Below are 15,994 nucleotides of genomic sequence, written 5' to 3'. Positions count from 1 at the left end.
TCACTTCACTCTTTACACTTCAAACTTTACCTTAGTTTCCTCATCTGTAAAATGAGCTGGAGAAGGAAATGACAAACCACTCGAGTGTCTTTGCCAAGAAAATCCTAAATGGGGTCACAACTGAACAACAACAACAACAAAGTGAGGAGGATACCACTGAGAAGTTAAATTGTGACATTGATGATGAAACATAAAATATTGGTTTGAGTCTACAGTGCATTGCTTCCCTTTGCTCTCTCTGCATGGTTTAACCAAACTATCCTTCCTACTCCTATCTTCCTCCATACCTTTGCTTTGTCTATCCCCAATGCCTGGAATTCCCACTCTCTTTTAACCTCTGCCTCTAAGAATCACTAGTTCCCTTCAAAGCTCAGCATAGCTATTACCTTCTGCACAAGACCTTTGATGATTAACCCAACTGGTAGTGCCTTATTCTCAATATTATCTCATATTTATGGATTTGTATATATGTAGCACATGTTATGAGCTAACTATCCTGTGTCCTACTAATACTGAGAAGTTAGGGCATGTCTAGTAAAATTCCTTAGGGCTCTAAGATTAGCCCTGATGGGCTAAGGGTAGTGTGTACCTTTTCTAGTATTATACCTTAGGATCCCATATAAATGTGCTTTAGGACATAATTATGAGCCAGACTTAATTACCTTTTAGAAAGGGATATTTACTAAGGAGATATAGTTGGTACAAATATCCCCCCACCCCAAATTCTCCTGCCAGGGTAGCCAGAGTTCAGGGCAAAGTGGGCTCAAGCTTAAAGAGCACATGTAGCAAAAGGCTAATTCATGGCTCATAGATGCTGAACATCTTTTTCTCCCCTTCATGGGGTACTCACAAAATTCCCCTTAGGTAAGGTGCTGTTTTTCTCTTGGGTTCTTTGCCAATCCACGAATCTACCTTTCCTCATTCCATCCAGTCTATTTTCAGCTCCCAGGGTAGACACACTGTTGCCAGGTGTCACTGTGTCAGGGCATGATGCTAGACCATCCCTTGGACTCTTCAAAGCTTGCAAGGTTCTTATCTAGACAAAGCTGGGGAAGGGGGAAGGGGGAAGGAGGCCAAGGCCAAAGCTAAGTTGTTCTCTTCACTCTTACCAAGCAATCCCTTTTCAGAGAAAGCTTTTCCCTCTCCATTGTAAGACCTTCAATCAGCTCATCATGTTGTTATTTATCCTTTGTTTTCTTTTTAAACTTTATTTATTTATTTATTTTTGCTGAGCAATGAGGGTTAAGTGACTTGCCCAAGGTCACACAGCTAGTAAGTGTCAAGTGTCTGAGGCTAGATTTGAATTCAGGTCCTCCTGACTACTGGGCCGGTGCTTTATCCACTGCACCACCTAGCTGCCCCTATCCTTTGTTTTCAAAGAGGATCAGTGACATCACAGGGTGATGATTTCACTTTAGAGTGAATTGGATTTAAGTGAGACAGAGTTGCACAATGTCATCAGCCTCTCTCTTTGAAGTCTAGTGGCAGGACAGAAGTTAGGATGATTGGCGATGGCCCAGGATGCAATGGATGCCCTTGGCATCTTATTCTATTCAGCTTATCTCTCAGGTTTCAAACTAGTTTCCTGCTTTTATATGGACTCTACCCACCTTTGTCACATTTGCTCGGTCAATAGGAACACTCTTCCTCAAGAATTTTTTTGCATTTAGTCCAAGTCTAGGGTGGTTGGATTCATTTAAACAAGTTCTCACAAGGCTAAGGCATGAGGATGCAGCATTTTATCACTTACTTTAAGTGGGGTATGGTGACGTCACTGATTTGATCTATCCCCACCCTTATATATATTTTGTACATACTTATATATGTAAATGTGCCCTCCTCCATAAAAGGTAAGTCCCTTGAGGAAGGAGAATGTTTCTTTTTTGTCTTTTAATCTGGTGGAGTTTCTCTGGGACGCCTCTCATGGCTCAGCAGGCAGTCAGAGGCCACAGCTGCTTGAAGGTAGAAAACTGCATCCCCAAGGGCCAAGAATCAGATAAGGAAAGTATTCCAGATGGTGCAGATCTCCCTTCCTTCTTCAGAGTCAGGAATCAAAAAAGTGTTTCCAATATAAACAAGGACTTAGACAAACCCCTTGTCAGAGATGCTGTAGAGAAGATTTGTGCCTCCAGCAGGGATTTGGATAATAATAATAACAATAACAATAATAGCACTTACATAGCACATTAAGGTTTTCAAGTTACTTTACAAATATTAATTTATTTGATCCTCACAACAACCCTGTAGGTGGATTTGTTGTTGAGTCGTTCAGTTGTGACCCCATTTGGGGTTGGCTTCTCAGAGATACTGGAGTGGTTTGTCACTTCTTTCTCCAGCTCTTTTTACAGATGAGGAAACTGAGGTATACAGCTAGTAAATGTCTAAGGCCAGATTTTAATTCAGGGCTTTCAGACCCCAGGCCAAGCACTCTACCCATTTTGGCACCTACCTTCCCACCATAGGTGCTATTATTATCCTTGTTACATGAAAGAAAAAAAATGATATGTGTGAGGACAAATCTGAACTCAAGAGTCCCTGACTCCAGGCCACTGTGCCACCCAGCTGCCTAGAGAGTATCTGTATGTCCTTTCCCATCCTAAGAGTCATGAATCCTTTTTTTTTTTTTTTTTTGTGGGGCAATGGGGGTTAAGTGACTTGCCCAGGGTCACACAGCTAGTAAGTGTCAAATGTTTGAGGCCGGATTTGAGCTCAGGTCCTCCTGAATCCAGGGCCGGTGCTTTATCCACTGCGCCACCTAGCTGCCCCCATGAATCCTTTTTAACTAATCCTTCAGGAGCAAGGGAAATACAGCTAATAAGGAGACAGAGACAAAATCAACTGAAATAGGAACTGAGTTAAATAAGATATACTTAGGTACCACTTTCTTTAAAAAGTTAAATTAAATAAAAAAGCTTTTTATCATTTATTTTACAGATTCAAGACTTGTTATTGAAGTTATGTTCAGCTTTCTTCTAGCATTCTTTTTTTTTCTTTTTGTGGGGCAATGGAGGTTAAGTGACTTGCCCAGGGTCACACAGCTAGTAAGTGTCAAGTATCTGAGGCTGGATTTGAACTCAGGTCCTCCTGAATCCAGGGCCAGTGCTTTATCCATTTTGCTACCTAGCTGCCCCCTAACATTCTTTTCATCTATATCCTAGCTCCTTAAACTGTGTGTCGTGTAACTGAGTGTGTGGTGCGTGAAAAATTTGGTAACAGTAAAAGATAATTTATACCTATTTTATATATCTATATGTCTAGGGTCGAGTAAAAATTTCTCAGGCAAAAAGGAGCCGTGAGTGGAAAAGGTTTTAGTCATAGGCAGCAAGGTGGCACAGTGGGCAAAGAGCTGGCCTGGAATCAGGAAGACCTGAGTTCAAATTTGACCTAGACACTTACTAGCTTTGTGACCTAGGCAAGTCATTTAACCTCTCTATGCCTTAATTTCCTCATCTGTAAAATGAGGATAATAACTGTGCCTCTCAAGATGATTGTGAGATATTTGTAAAGTGCTTTGAAAACCTTAAGTCGCTAATTAATTGCTAGCCATTATTATTATATTTACTATTCTAGTTCCATCTACTTTGCTGTATCAATTTATGAATTTTGTTAGATTTTTCTCAGTTATCATTCATCTTTTTCTTATACTGTGTGACTCTCAGACACTACAACATGTTCAGCCTTTCCCCGGTCTCTGGGTACCCACTCTGCTTACACTTTTTTGCTGCCCTAGCAAGTTCCTCTATGAATATTTTGGTATATCTAGACCCTTTTTTGTACCAAATGTCTTCTTTGTAGCATCAACCCCCTGGGGATTCACCAAGCCATTAGCCAGCCTGTAACCTCTGACAGAACATTTATTCCCATTTAGGAGGCAGAATTAGTGAATGGGCCTCTGGACCCATATGAAATGGCTTCATTACTGCAGGGGTACAGCATCCCATTCAAGGAGAAAGAATCAGGAGGGTAAAAGGCTTTTAAATTGTACTGTTTCCTAATTCAAAGAGCATTTTGACCTGGAAACCTAGGTGAGTCTTTTATGGAATAGTACACTGAGTTCTTGAGACATCTGATTACACAGACAGGTCACTGTGTCCTCCTGGGGCAGTTTCTAACCTCTCATGCCTATGGTAAAAATGTGGTTGGAAAGAGTTATTATTCGCATATCTTTAATCTAAATAAATAGTCACCCTATCTCCTTTCCTCTCTTCTCACAGGACCAGCCTTAGGTTCTGAAATTTAGAAAGCCATAGAATCACAGATCCCGAGTTGGAAGGGATCTCAAAGGTCAAAGGTTATCTGACCCAACCCCCTCATTTTATTTGAGGAACCTGAGGCCAGGAGAAGTTAAGTGGTTTTCTCAAGGTCATGGTGGTTGGGGTTCAAACTCAATTTTTCTAATTATAAATCCAGTCCTTTTTTTTTTTTCCCCTCTGCTTTCTCTGTCATTTAATGGAACTCTGGGAAAGCATCCCCTCTCCTGCCCTGTGCACAAACAGAAAAATATCTTCCCCAATCAGGTGTAAAAGCAACAGAAATTCCACCATTAGGATATACCCCCTTGTTACTTTAACTAGTTTATCAAGAAAGAAAGCATCTAATTAATGCTTCAGAATTTGAGAGTGAGTGAACTTGAATTACATCTCCACAGGGTATTTGTGTTTTGTTTCCCTTTCGCCCTGTCCTTGTAGATGTTTTCTAAAGTTTCTAAATTTACAGAATCACAGAATCTTATAAATCATCTACCCCTTACTCTACAGATGAGAAAACTGAGGCTCAGAAGCCCCTCATCTATGAAATGGGGGTTGGATCATAGATCTATTATAGAATCATAGACTGAGTTTGGAGGGACAAATCTTAGACATCATCAAGTCCAACCCCCTCATTTTGTAGAAGGGGAAACTGGGGTGCAGGTGTTAAGATACTTCTTGCCCAGGGTCACATGCATTGGGGAAGCCAAGTTGCCCCCTTGATTGTAGGGCCTAGCATTGAGTTGTAGAGAGCCACCTACCACTCAGTTGTGCTGGTGGACTATGCTGAGTTGATCACAAACACCAACACAGAGTCCATCCAGCTTCCAGACCTCTGGTATCTCCTCATTCTAATCTTTCAAACTCACAAGGCTGTAGCTATCCCTAATACTCCTTTACAGGACAGAAAAACAGAAGCAACATCAGGGTCATCAGCTCATTGGACTACATGGCTGTGGTCCCACTGGGGAGATAAAGGACTGAGGTCTCATCCCCACCTGGGGCTTGCTAAACTCTTTACTTCCTCACTCCAACATAGCCAGGCAGGAAAGAGGAAAGAAAGGCCCTGATGTGGTTGGTTAGTGCCAGTTCTAGCTGGGCAGTCCATCTCAAACACTTAACTAATGGACTTGAACCAATATATAATGTCTGTATACTTCAAAGTCCATGTGGGGATTGCATTGAGGGTAACCAACAGGGCTCAAACCCATGGGTGGATGTCTATAACCCAGGCAGAATGGTGGATGCCTTCCCCTGGAAGTATGGGTGGATAAGAATGTTTTGTTCCGGGGCAGCTAGGTGGCACAGTGGATGAAGCACCTGCCCTGGATTCAAGAGTACCTGAGTTCAAATCCAGCCTCAGACACTTGACACTTACTAGCTGTGTGACCCTGGGCAAGTCACTTAAACCCCATTGCCCCGCCAAAAAAAAAAAATGTTTTGTTCCAATGACCATGAAGGTGGGTGAAGCTGGTGCTATGGAGAGCTTAGAGCTTAGTTAGACATTGGAGACACCAAGGTCATCCACTTGGTCCCAGACCATCACCAGTAATCTTGAATTTTTTCTTGCCATTGAATTTCAATGACTCTGGAAGGGAGAATGAGGCTGATGACTCTGTGCAACTCTGCCTCACTTAAATCCAATGTGAACACCAGTCAAGATATCACTGTGTGATGTCATTGGTCCCCTTTGAAAAAGGTGGACAATAACAGCAACAACAACAGCATTGCATATGATCGTTGCACACAGCTAGTGTCTGAGGCAGTATTTACATACACCGAAGTCTTCCTGACTCCAAGTCTAGGACTTGCTTTCCCCACCCACCACCCCTGTTCTGGAGTGATGGTCCTCTGACCCCCATAACTTGTACAAAAGAGTTAACAATGCTTTCTGGGAAGGGAGAAAAGAACACATACTCTTGGGCAAGATAATAAGAATTCATTCTGAGGTGCTTAACTCGATGCATATATAGCTGTGTGATCCTGGGCAATTTACCCAACTTCTCAATTTCTAAACTCTTCCAGACTAAACTTTGCTGAGAAAATATTGACCTACCTTGGTAGAAAGAATTTCCCCACCTGGTAGTTCCTATACCAATAAAATCACAGGTCCAGTCTCTATCTCTAATAATAACATATTTACATAGTGTTTTAAGGTTTGCAAAGCAGAGGATAGAAATGAGGAGAGAATGTATTCTTCACATAGAAGACAGCCTGTATGTAAATAGAGGGATAAGCAGAGGGCAGTAGTACAAGACTGGGGAAGTACTGGTAGGCTAATTTAACTGTAACATAAGTGAGTGAAATGGAATAAAGATAGGAAAATTAGGTTGGAAACAGATTGTGAAGGTTATTGAAAACCAGCTAAAGAATTTTCATTTTATAGTATAGGGCAGCAAGAGCCAGTATGAAATAATGATCCTCTAGCCTCATTACCTAGGTACATAACCTTGGGCTGAAGCCTGTTTCCCAGGAGGGACTCACAAAAAGTGGCTTAAGGGAGATCATACAAAATACATGATCAAGAAGGAAGGGGGCTAGTTATGTAGGAGAAAGGGATATATACCATAGAGACAGTCTGAGTATTGGCCTGGTAGTAGTAGTAGTAGTAGTAGTAGTAGTAGTAGTAGTAGTAGTAGTAGTAGTAGTAGGCCTCCGTCAGTTGTGGAAGACCATGGATCAGCACCTTGAAGAGCCACAGGCCACAGTGTGGCTGTGCTGGAGTGTCCTCTCCAGGGCACTGGCCTGGGTGGATCAATATGGAAAATAAGCTGTTGCCCATGCAGTCCTCTCTGGGACATTGGTGGATCCAAAGGAGAGGCAGAGCCAATACAGTTTGGCACCAGTACCACCGCAGGAGTTGCCAGAGGGATGTGATGTCCAATATTCAACTGCCTAAGGGATTCCGACTCCTGATTTTTCCTCAGGGTTAACTCCCGAAGCCTTTCCCATATATGGGTATAGCCGCAAGGCAGCAGAAGTTTAAAATCAGGGTTCCTTCCCCAAGGCTAGTTGCCTGCCAAGGCTGACAAGCCCCACCTGCCTGAAGCGACTGGGTTTAAGGAGCCAGTGACTCCTCTTCGCCCCTTCTGTTAGTGGAAACAGTTCCGCCACGGGAAGGGCAGGAGTTGGGCTTCGGTTGTCAGAGGCTATTTGAGACGCACAATATTGGAGCATTTTATAGAGAGTGGGAGCTTATCCCCACTCCCACCCCGGCATGACAACCTTTGTAGTAAATCTCTAAAACACTGAGTAGATCTTCCATGGAGGTTCTATGGGAAAACACATGTGAGAAACTGGAAGGATTGTGATCTTGAATGAAAAGAATGACCATACCAATGAGATCAGACTTTAAGCAAGATATTTTACCTCTCTGGATTTCAGAATTCATCTAATCCAGTCATTCTCAAACTCTGGTCTCAGAACACTTTTATACTCTTAAAAATTATTGAGCCTCTGTTTATATGGATTATATCTGGATACATACTCTATTAGAAATTAAAATCAATAAAATTTTTTTATTAATATGAAATTATATAAATGTTTAGTTTGAGTTATCAAATTTAATTTAATTCATTAAATGACCACAATAGAGTTATTAAATGTTAAAATTAATAATGTATCTCTTGAATATAACTATATTTCTCAAAACAAAAATAGTGAGATTAGCATTGTTTTGCATATTTTTGCAAATCTGATGTCTGGCTTAGTAGAAGATGGTTGGATTCTTATATCTGCTTCTACATACAACCTGTTACCTTATGTTGTTTTGGGTGAAGTATAGGAAGAAAATTTAATCTCATACAGATGTGTAACTGGAAAAGGAAGAGGATTTCAATGGGCAAATAACATTTCAGTAGTATTAAAAAAAAAGTAGCTCTGACTTCAACGACACCTTTAAAATCTCAGAGGAGAGTCTGTGGATCACACTTTGAAAACTGATGATCTGGTTTAATCCCTTCACTTTTATAGCTGAGGAATCTAAGGATGCATAGAGGTGGAATGGGATCACAAGAGGAGGCTTAGTTAAGTACTTACTGTGTTCCAAGCACTAGGGATACAAAGAAAGACAAAAACCTGGTTCCTGCCCTCAAAGAGTTCTAAGGGGAGAGACAACACATGAATGACTATGTATATACAATACACAGAGTAGAAGGAAGATCATCTTAGGGAAAATATTAGCCACTGGGCAGTCAAAATCATCATAAATCTAGACTCTTGTTTTTTTCTATCCAGATCATTCCTGCCTGTTTAATGGCCAAGCCCCCAACCTTCACAAGAGAGACTCTCTTCCCAAGCCATGATGGGGAGGGATGGTCTCACAGCCCCCTTTGATGGTTAGGCTGGCGAGTGTGTAAATGTAATACCTGGAATTAGACCTGGAGAATTCATTGGAAGCTCAAGGCACCTTCATGGCTTTGAGTGGTTTCCATATTCTCTATAGGGACCATTTTGAAATCTTGAAGAAAGGCACCACTCTGACTTTCCACATAGAAGGCATGCTGACTGTGTGACCCTGGGCAAGTCACTTAACCTTTTCATGCCCCAGAAAACTCTTTGAATATTATAAATTGCAGCAAAGGTACAAATCTGCAAGAAAAGTTATTAAAAAAAATACACAGTCTTAATATCTTTTTAAAAAACCCACCATAACAAAAACAAAACTTAAAAAGCTTTGGCTTCTTTGAGGGCCCGGTCAGAGAAAAAAAATTTTATTTTTTTTTCCTACAATATTCACCAAAGGAAATGCCCTACTTCCTACAACAACAAGAGATGGGCCTGGGCCATGCAGACAGCAGAGGAGTCGACCCATGGAATGTGGCCATCCTCCTTGTCTAGCTCTCAGAGGGTGGGAAATAGGGCTAATTAACTTGCTCAATCCCCATGCTCTCTGTGCAAATAGCCATTTTATCTAGGTCTAACCTCACAGATGCAGACCTTGTCCATTCTGAAGTCATGATGAGTCATCCAGGGCTGGGCTAAAAATTACCTTTTTTCATTATTAATTTGTTTCTCTAGCTTGTTCCCTGGCCCCCACAATAGTGAATACACATGAGATCACAGAGGGGCAGGATTAGCCTACCCCAACCTATTGAGTGCATTTAATAAATAACCAGTGCTAAGTATGTACAGGGTATTTTGAGACTTCAAACCTCTGTGATTTCCTAAGTGTGGAAGCTTCCTCTTCCAATGTAGATTCAAGCACCTCTATGAATTAATATCATAGCATTTGTTTATTAACTGTGTGGCCCTGGGCAAGTCACCTGACCTCCTGTCATCTCAATTTCCTCTCTGTAAAAATAAGGATAATAATAACACCCACTCCATAGGGTTGTGGTGAGGATTAAATGAGATTATATAAATAAAGTGTTTTCAAATCTTAAACCCTAGCTTAAATGCTAGCTGTCCTTATTACTATCATAGATTTAAAGCTAGAAAGGATGTTAAAGGTCAAGAAGTCTAACCCTCAGAGCATCTAGGTGGTGCCGTGGATAAAGCACCTGCCCTAGATTCAGGAGGACCTGATTTCAAATCTGGCCTCAGACACTTGACATGTACTAGCTGTGTGACCCTGGGCAAGTCATTTAATCCTCAATGCCCCACCCCCCAAAAAATAAATAAGTCTAACCCTCTTATTTTATAAATGAGGAAAAAGAGAGCCCCATAGAGGTCAAGGCTCACACAGCTAGTGAGTATCTAAGCTAGGATTCAAACACAGATGTTCCTTATTCTAGGTTCTATACCTTATACAATTAAACCATACTGTCTCTCAGTAGATGATTTTTGAGAGTTGTACCTAGCAGATTCATTAGACGAGTCAGTGATCAGACATTGACAATATTCTTTGGGTGATTCTTCTTACTTGTTAGCTACAATGGAGACCTCTATAGAGGGAGGAGCAGGAAGTGATAGAGGAAGAGAGAAAGAAAGAGAGAAAGAAAGAGAGAAAGAAAGAGAGAAAGAAAGAAAGAAAGAAAGAAAGAAAGAAAGAAAGAAAGAAAGAAAGAAAGAAAGAAAGAAAGAAAGAAAGAAAGAAAGAAAGAAAGAAAGAAAGAAAGAAAGAAAGAAAGAAAGAAAGAAAGAAAGAAAGAAAGAAAGAAGAAAGGAAAGAGAGGGGGAGGGAGGGAAGGAGGGATGGAGGAAGGAAGAAAGGAAGAAAAAAAAGGAAAAAAGAATGAGAGAGAAAGAAAGGAAAATAGAGTGAGAGAGTAAGAAGGGAAAGGAGGGAGGGAGAGAGGAAGGAGAGAAGGAAGAAGAAAGAAAAGTACCAATAAAATATTATTTTAAAAGCAGAAGACAAGAAATCCAGAAAGGGATATAAACAGGATGATTTTATTACTACCTTTTTAAACTCAATATATACTCTTTAAGAAACAAGCTGTTTGTAACAGTAGTTCCATTTCATATATAATATTATTTTGTTGTTCTTTTTTTCTGGATATTGGAATGTTAAGATTTGAGGAGGAGGATTAAATTCATAATAAAAAAAAAGCAGCACATACACATTGAGGTGTCTTCCGATGGGAAGGGGAGGGTGGTTTGAATTATCTGCATTCCTAATCCATCTTCATAAGCACTGTTTGATTTCCACTGATAGTATTAGAATGAATATCAATTACTAGATAAATATTGCTATCAAAGTTCAAGAGTTAGATCTAACAGCTTCAGTTACTTTTTTTTTAGTAATAATAACAGTAGTTCTTCACCTCAGAATGAAATTCTGTAGTTTACCAAGTATTTTCATATCTAAAATCTCATTTGAATCTCACAATAACTCTCTGAGGTAGACAGGGCAGGTATCAATCTTTTTTTAAAAGTTTGGAGGGACATATAAGAGAGAGGGACTGATCAATGAGAATCAAGCCATTAAGAACATATACAACATGGGCTCATTTTTTTTATATTTAGCTTAATTTGTAAATATATTCTTACACATGCCCTTCCCAGTGAACCATTCCTTGTAACAACCAAAAAAAAAAAAAAGAAAAGTGGGGGGGGCGGGGAATGAAGAGAAAAGAGGAAGGAAAAAATGCAATACAAACTAACCAACATGTCTAATAAATAACCATATATACTATGTTCCTTACCTACTAAAAAGTAAAAATTAGGGTCAGGAGAGGGTATCATAGTCCCTTACTTCTATAAAGAAGGAATAGTGATAAATTTCCTCATCTCTTCCTTAAGGATAATCTTAATCATGGTAATTACATGGAATTCAGTTTCAGATTTGTTGTTCTTCCCATTATATTGGTTTGGTCATTGTGTCTACTTTTCCCAGTTCTTATATCACAATTGCATCAGCTGGTTGAATTCTTCCCATGCTTCTTTAAATTCTTCATATTCATCATTTCTTATAATGCAGTAATATTCAACCATAATTATATATGACAATTTATTTAGCCATTCCCTAATTCTTTCTTAACAAATATTTATCTTAAAGGTAGGGGGCAGCTAGGTGGTACAGGGGGTAAAGCACTGGCCCTGGATTCAGGAGGACCTGAGTTCAAATCTGGACTCAGACACTTGACACTTACTAGCTTTGTGACCCTGGGCAAGTCACTTAACCCTCATTGCCCCACCCCACCCCCCAAAAAAGTGTACTGTCATATAAGCTCCTTGAGGTCAGGGACTGGGTACTATTTTTCTGCATACTAAAGCCTAACACAGTGCCTTACTCATAGGAGACACAATGTTGAATTGAATTAAACTGAACTTAAGAAAATGGAATTGAATTAAAAGTGGCTTATTAGCTGGTATACCAGTAGAACTTCAGAAATTGTTCGAACTTTCATAGAACAAGTAGTAGCCCAGGAGATCTAACTGAAGCATAATTACTTGTTGAATTTATTTGCAGACTAGCACTCCAGTGAAGAGACGAAGCTCTGTTGTAGTGGAAAGAGCCTTGGCTTTAGAGTCAGAGGACTGGTCTTACATCCTGTTTCTGCTACTTATTATTTGTATAACCTTAGGCAAGTCTTTTTACTTCTGAGAGCATTTTTCTCATCTAAAAAATGAGAGGGTTGGATGAGGGAACTTCTAAGGTCTTTTTCTAGCATGAAATTTATGATCCCATGTTTAGCCAAAAAAGAGAAGTCTTAGAGGCAGGAGTGGACTGGGGCCACTTTTGCCAGCTCTGAGAGCTGTGAACATTTAAACCTCGAAATTGGAAAAACTCAATCAGGGCTTGATTTATTGTTTTATTGATTATCTGATGAAAGGGAAGGAGAAATGTTAAGAATACAAATTAAGCTTAAAAGTATGCCATGCATACATTTCCCACCCACCCACCCGGAGATCCCATTGTTAAATATTTAACAACACCCTACTATTTATAGGGCAAGAAAATAGCCTTCAAATATTTGGAGGGTTGTTGTTTGGGAGAGAGATCAGACTTGCCTTTCTTGGCCCTAGAATGAGGATCATTCGGTAGAAATTAGAAGGAAACATCAGATCAACCTAAGGAAACTGCCTAAAAATAAGAACAAGCCAAAGTGAAAGAGTTTGCCTTGAGTGGTGGTGAGTCCCTAGAGGTCTTCAAAAAAGAAACTGGATAACCACTTATTGGGGATACTGTAGACAGGAGGCATGACTTGGAAGAAGTTGGCTTCTGAGGATCTTGCTATGTTAGATTGTATGATTCATGGAAAAAATAATAGCAAATAATCCTTGAGGATCACTCCTTTCAAGAAAAACTTCTGGGGTACGTGATTTAGAGAGATGGGAGAGAATCAATCATGTCATCTTTGTTTCATTCATTAAACAGCTCAGTGACATCTTCAACTAGAAGGATAAAGGTGGATTTTCAGATTGTAATTGAATGAATGAAAAACCATCCATAAAGTTCTCACTACAAGACAGACACTGTACTAAGCTCTGGAATTCCACAAACTAGTAAACTAAGTAGTCCCTCCCCTCAAAGAGTTTACATTCTAATAGGGGAAGCTAACACAAAGTAGGTGTCTGGAGGTGAAAATTAGGGTTCAGAGAAAGTCCCAGAGTAAAGGAGGATGGTTTTAGAAATGTCTTGGCATGGGGCAGCTAGGTGGCACAGTGGATAAAGCACCGGCCCTGGATTCAGGAGTACCTGAGTTCAAATCTGGCTTCAGACACTTGACACTTACTAGCTGTGTGACCCTGGGCAAGTCACTTAACCCCCATTGCCTCACAAAAAAGAAAAAAAGAAATGTCTTGGCAGCACATAGTAAGGAGGTCAGACCCAGCTAGATAAGTTGAGAGATCATTAATCAGAGCCCAGGTCCCCAGGGTCAAGAGTCTGAGTTCCAAAGCAAGCAGGAGGCTACAGGCTACACAGAGCTATATAGGCTGCACTCCAAATGAAGAAATGGGTTTTTGAGTAAGGTGACTGGAAAAATGTCCATTCCCTGAGGAAACAGACCTAGGGAGCTCACCTTGTACATCATTCTCTCATGGTATACCTATCTATACTCGTGAGGAAATTGCCACTTCCTTTTTTGGTCAGTTTCTGAGGGAAGATGGCAAGTGTTTGGGGATGGGTCTCTGGGGACCCCTTCTGTCCTCTTCTTTCTGCCTTCCAAAGGATCAAGGGTCTAGAACTAGAAAGTATCTTAAAGGTCATCTGATCCCACCCCCTCATTTTTATAGGTGAGGAAACAGAAACCTAGAAGGGTTAAGTGACCTGTTCAAAGGCATACAGGGAGTAAATGATACATCTGGGGATTAGAACGCAACTCCAATGATTCCAGGTTCAGTTATCTTTCACTGGTCCCATCTTCATGGGAATTATGCCCTGGCTGAACATCCAATTACCTCACCTATCAAACTCTTCTCTAACAATGAAATACTGAATGAGCAGCAGAAACTATAACAGCACTCTTGAAACTCCATTGAGTAAAGAAATACAAGGAATCTCACCAGGCAAGAAGGGCTTCTTATTCTGGTAAAAGACTTTGCTTTTCTGTTTTGAATGGCAGTGCCCACACCTGAGGAAACATACACATCCCCATAACCTGGCTTCCTGGACACTGCTGCAGCCTCCTGTCTGACCCAGAATCAATGTCTCTGTTCCCCACCCCCTTTCTCAAGCTGAGGTTTTCCCCTCAGTAGGTCTGTATGTATCTCAGGACATTGACTGAGACCAGTGGTTTCAATGTTGGGTTTTCTTAACTGGGCGAGGACGTTTTGAACCAAACTACAGAGCTAAACTTTTTCTCAAAATAGAGGGGAACTAGTTCTTGGGGAGTTAAAAATAGAACTCTGTGGAGAAGCTGAAGTCTAGTGAGCCTACCCAAGACTTGCCTAAGGACAAGGGTGGGATTGGGGTGGAAACTTGGGATTCTGCCCCAGAGAGAGTCTTTGATGTACAGCTAGCTATCCAGTAAAGCCTGATTATTTCATATCCCAAAGCACTAGATTCAGAAATAACGTTTCCTTTGGAAACAATGTGCATCTTAATATGTAGACATGGAACCACTAAGTTCCAAGTTAAGGGAGGAGCAGTGGGGGTGGGAGAGGTCATGATCCCATCTGAACCTAGAAGTTGTCAGTTTTCTAGAATTTTTGGTGGGTTTTCATACACTCTTGCCTGTTTCTATTTACACATAATAGATGCTTAATATTTAGTGTTTGTTGTAAAACAGTTAATTGGTTGGATTAAGAGACCTCTGAACTGTGTTTAGCTAGAATGCTGAACTTGGAATGAGGAAGACCTGAGTTTAAGCCCACCTCTTGCAGTGTGTGACTGTGGGCAAATCATTTAACTTATCTGAGGCTCAGTTTCCTCATCTGTAAAATGAAGATAGTGATGCCTGTCATAGTGGACTCAAATCAGAACAGGTATAACATAAAGCACTTTACAAATCAAAAGTGCAATGTGATTGTCAGAGGTTAGGCTAAAGACTATTTTTTCCACTGTGATGGTTATTCCAGGACAATGTAGGCTCCTTGAAGGCAGAGACTATTTTTTATTTGTATTTTTATGTTCCCAATCAATCAATAAGCATTAATTAATCATCCCCTAGATGCAAGCAGAGTGCCAAGTGCTAAGGATACAAAAACACAAATGAGACCCCCCCAAACTCCCAAAAAACAAAACAAAAAACCCCAAATGCTTCTATTCTCAAGATGCTTATATTCAAACGGGAAAGATAATCTTCCTGTATTCCAGACCTCCATTACACAAAGTATATGTAAAATTAATACAAGGTAATTTGGGAAGGACATTAGGAAAGAGAATCTAGAAAGATGTCAGTAAGTAGGAGGTGATGCTTGAGAGGAGTACTGAAGGGAAATAGGTGGAGGGGTGCATTCAGGAGCACATTCAGGCATTCCCCAGCATGAGTTTGTGGTTGTTTGTTGTTTGTTGTTATCATCATCCTTGTTGCTGTTGTTGTTACAATTGCTACTAGGATCCCAACACCAGCAACTCAGAGACTCCCAAAACTTGGATAAGCAACCATCCCATTTCACTCTACCCTAGGAATAGTTTTTACCCTTGATTAAAATGCTTTTAACAGGACCACAACTTAACACCATTAGCCTAGTTGGAGTCACTGCATTGCAGATAACTAAGAGTTCCAAACCATCAGTTCTTCTAAAATGGCCTCTTACAATTTCAGCCTAACTGATCAGGGTGGGGATGGGGGAAGGGGACATTCCAGAGGCTACCAGTCAATTAAAGTCTGACTACATTCGTTTATATAATGAGTCATTTCTTGTGTTAATACTAAGCAGTGTCTAGAATAGAGTAGATGATAAATAAATGTTTA

Source organism: Dromiciops gliroides, chromosome 1 (assembly GCF_019393635.1).
Source record: "Dromiciops gliroides isolate mDroGli1 chromosome 1, mDroGli1.pri, whole genome shotgun sequence".
NCBI lineage: Eukaryota > Metazoa > Chordata > Mammalia > Microbiotheria > Microbiotheriidae > Dromiciops > Dromiciops gliroides.
This window is presented reverse-complemented; position numbering follows the sequence as displayed.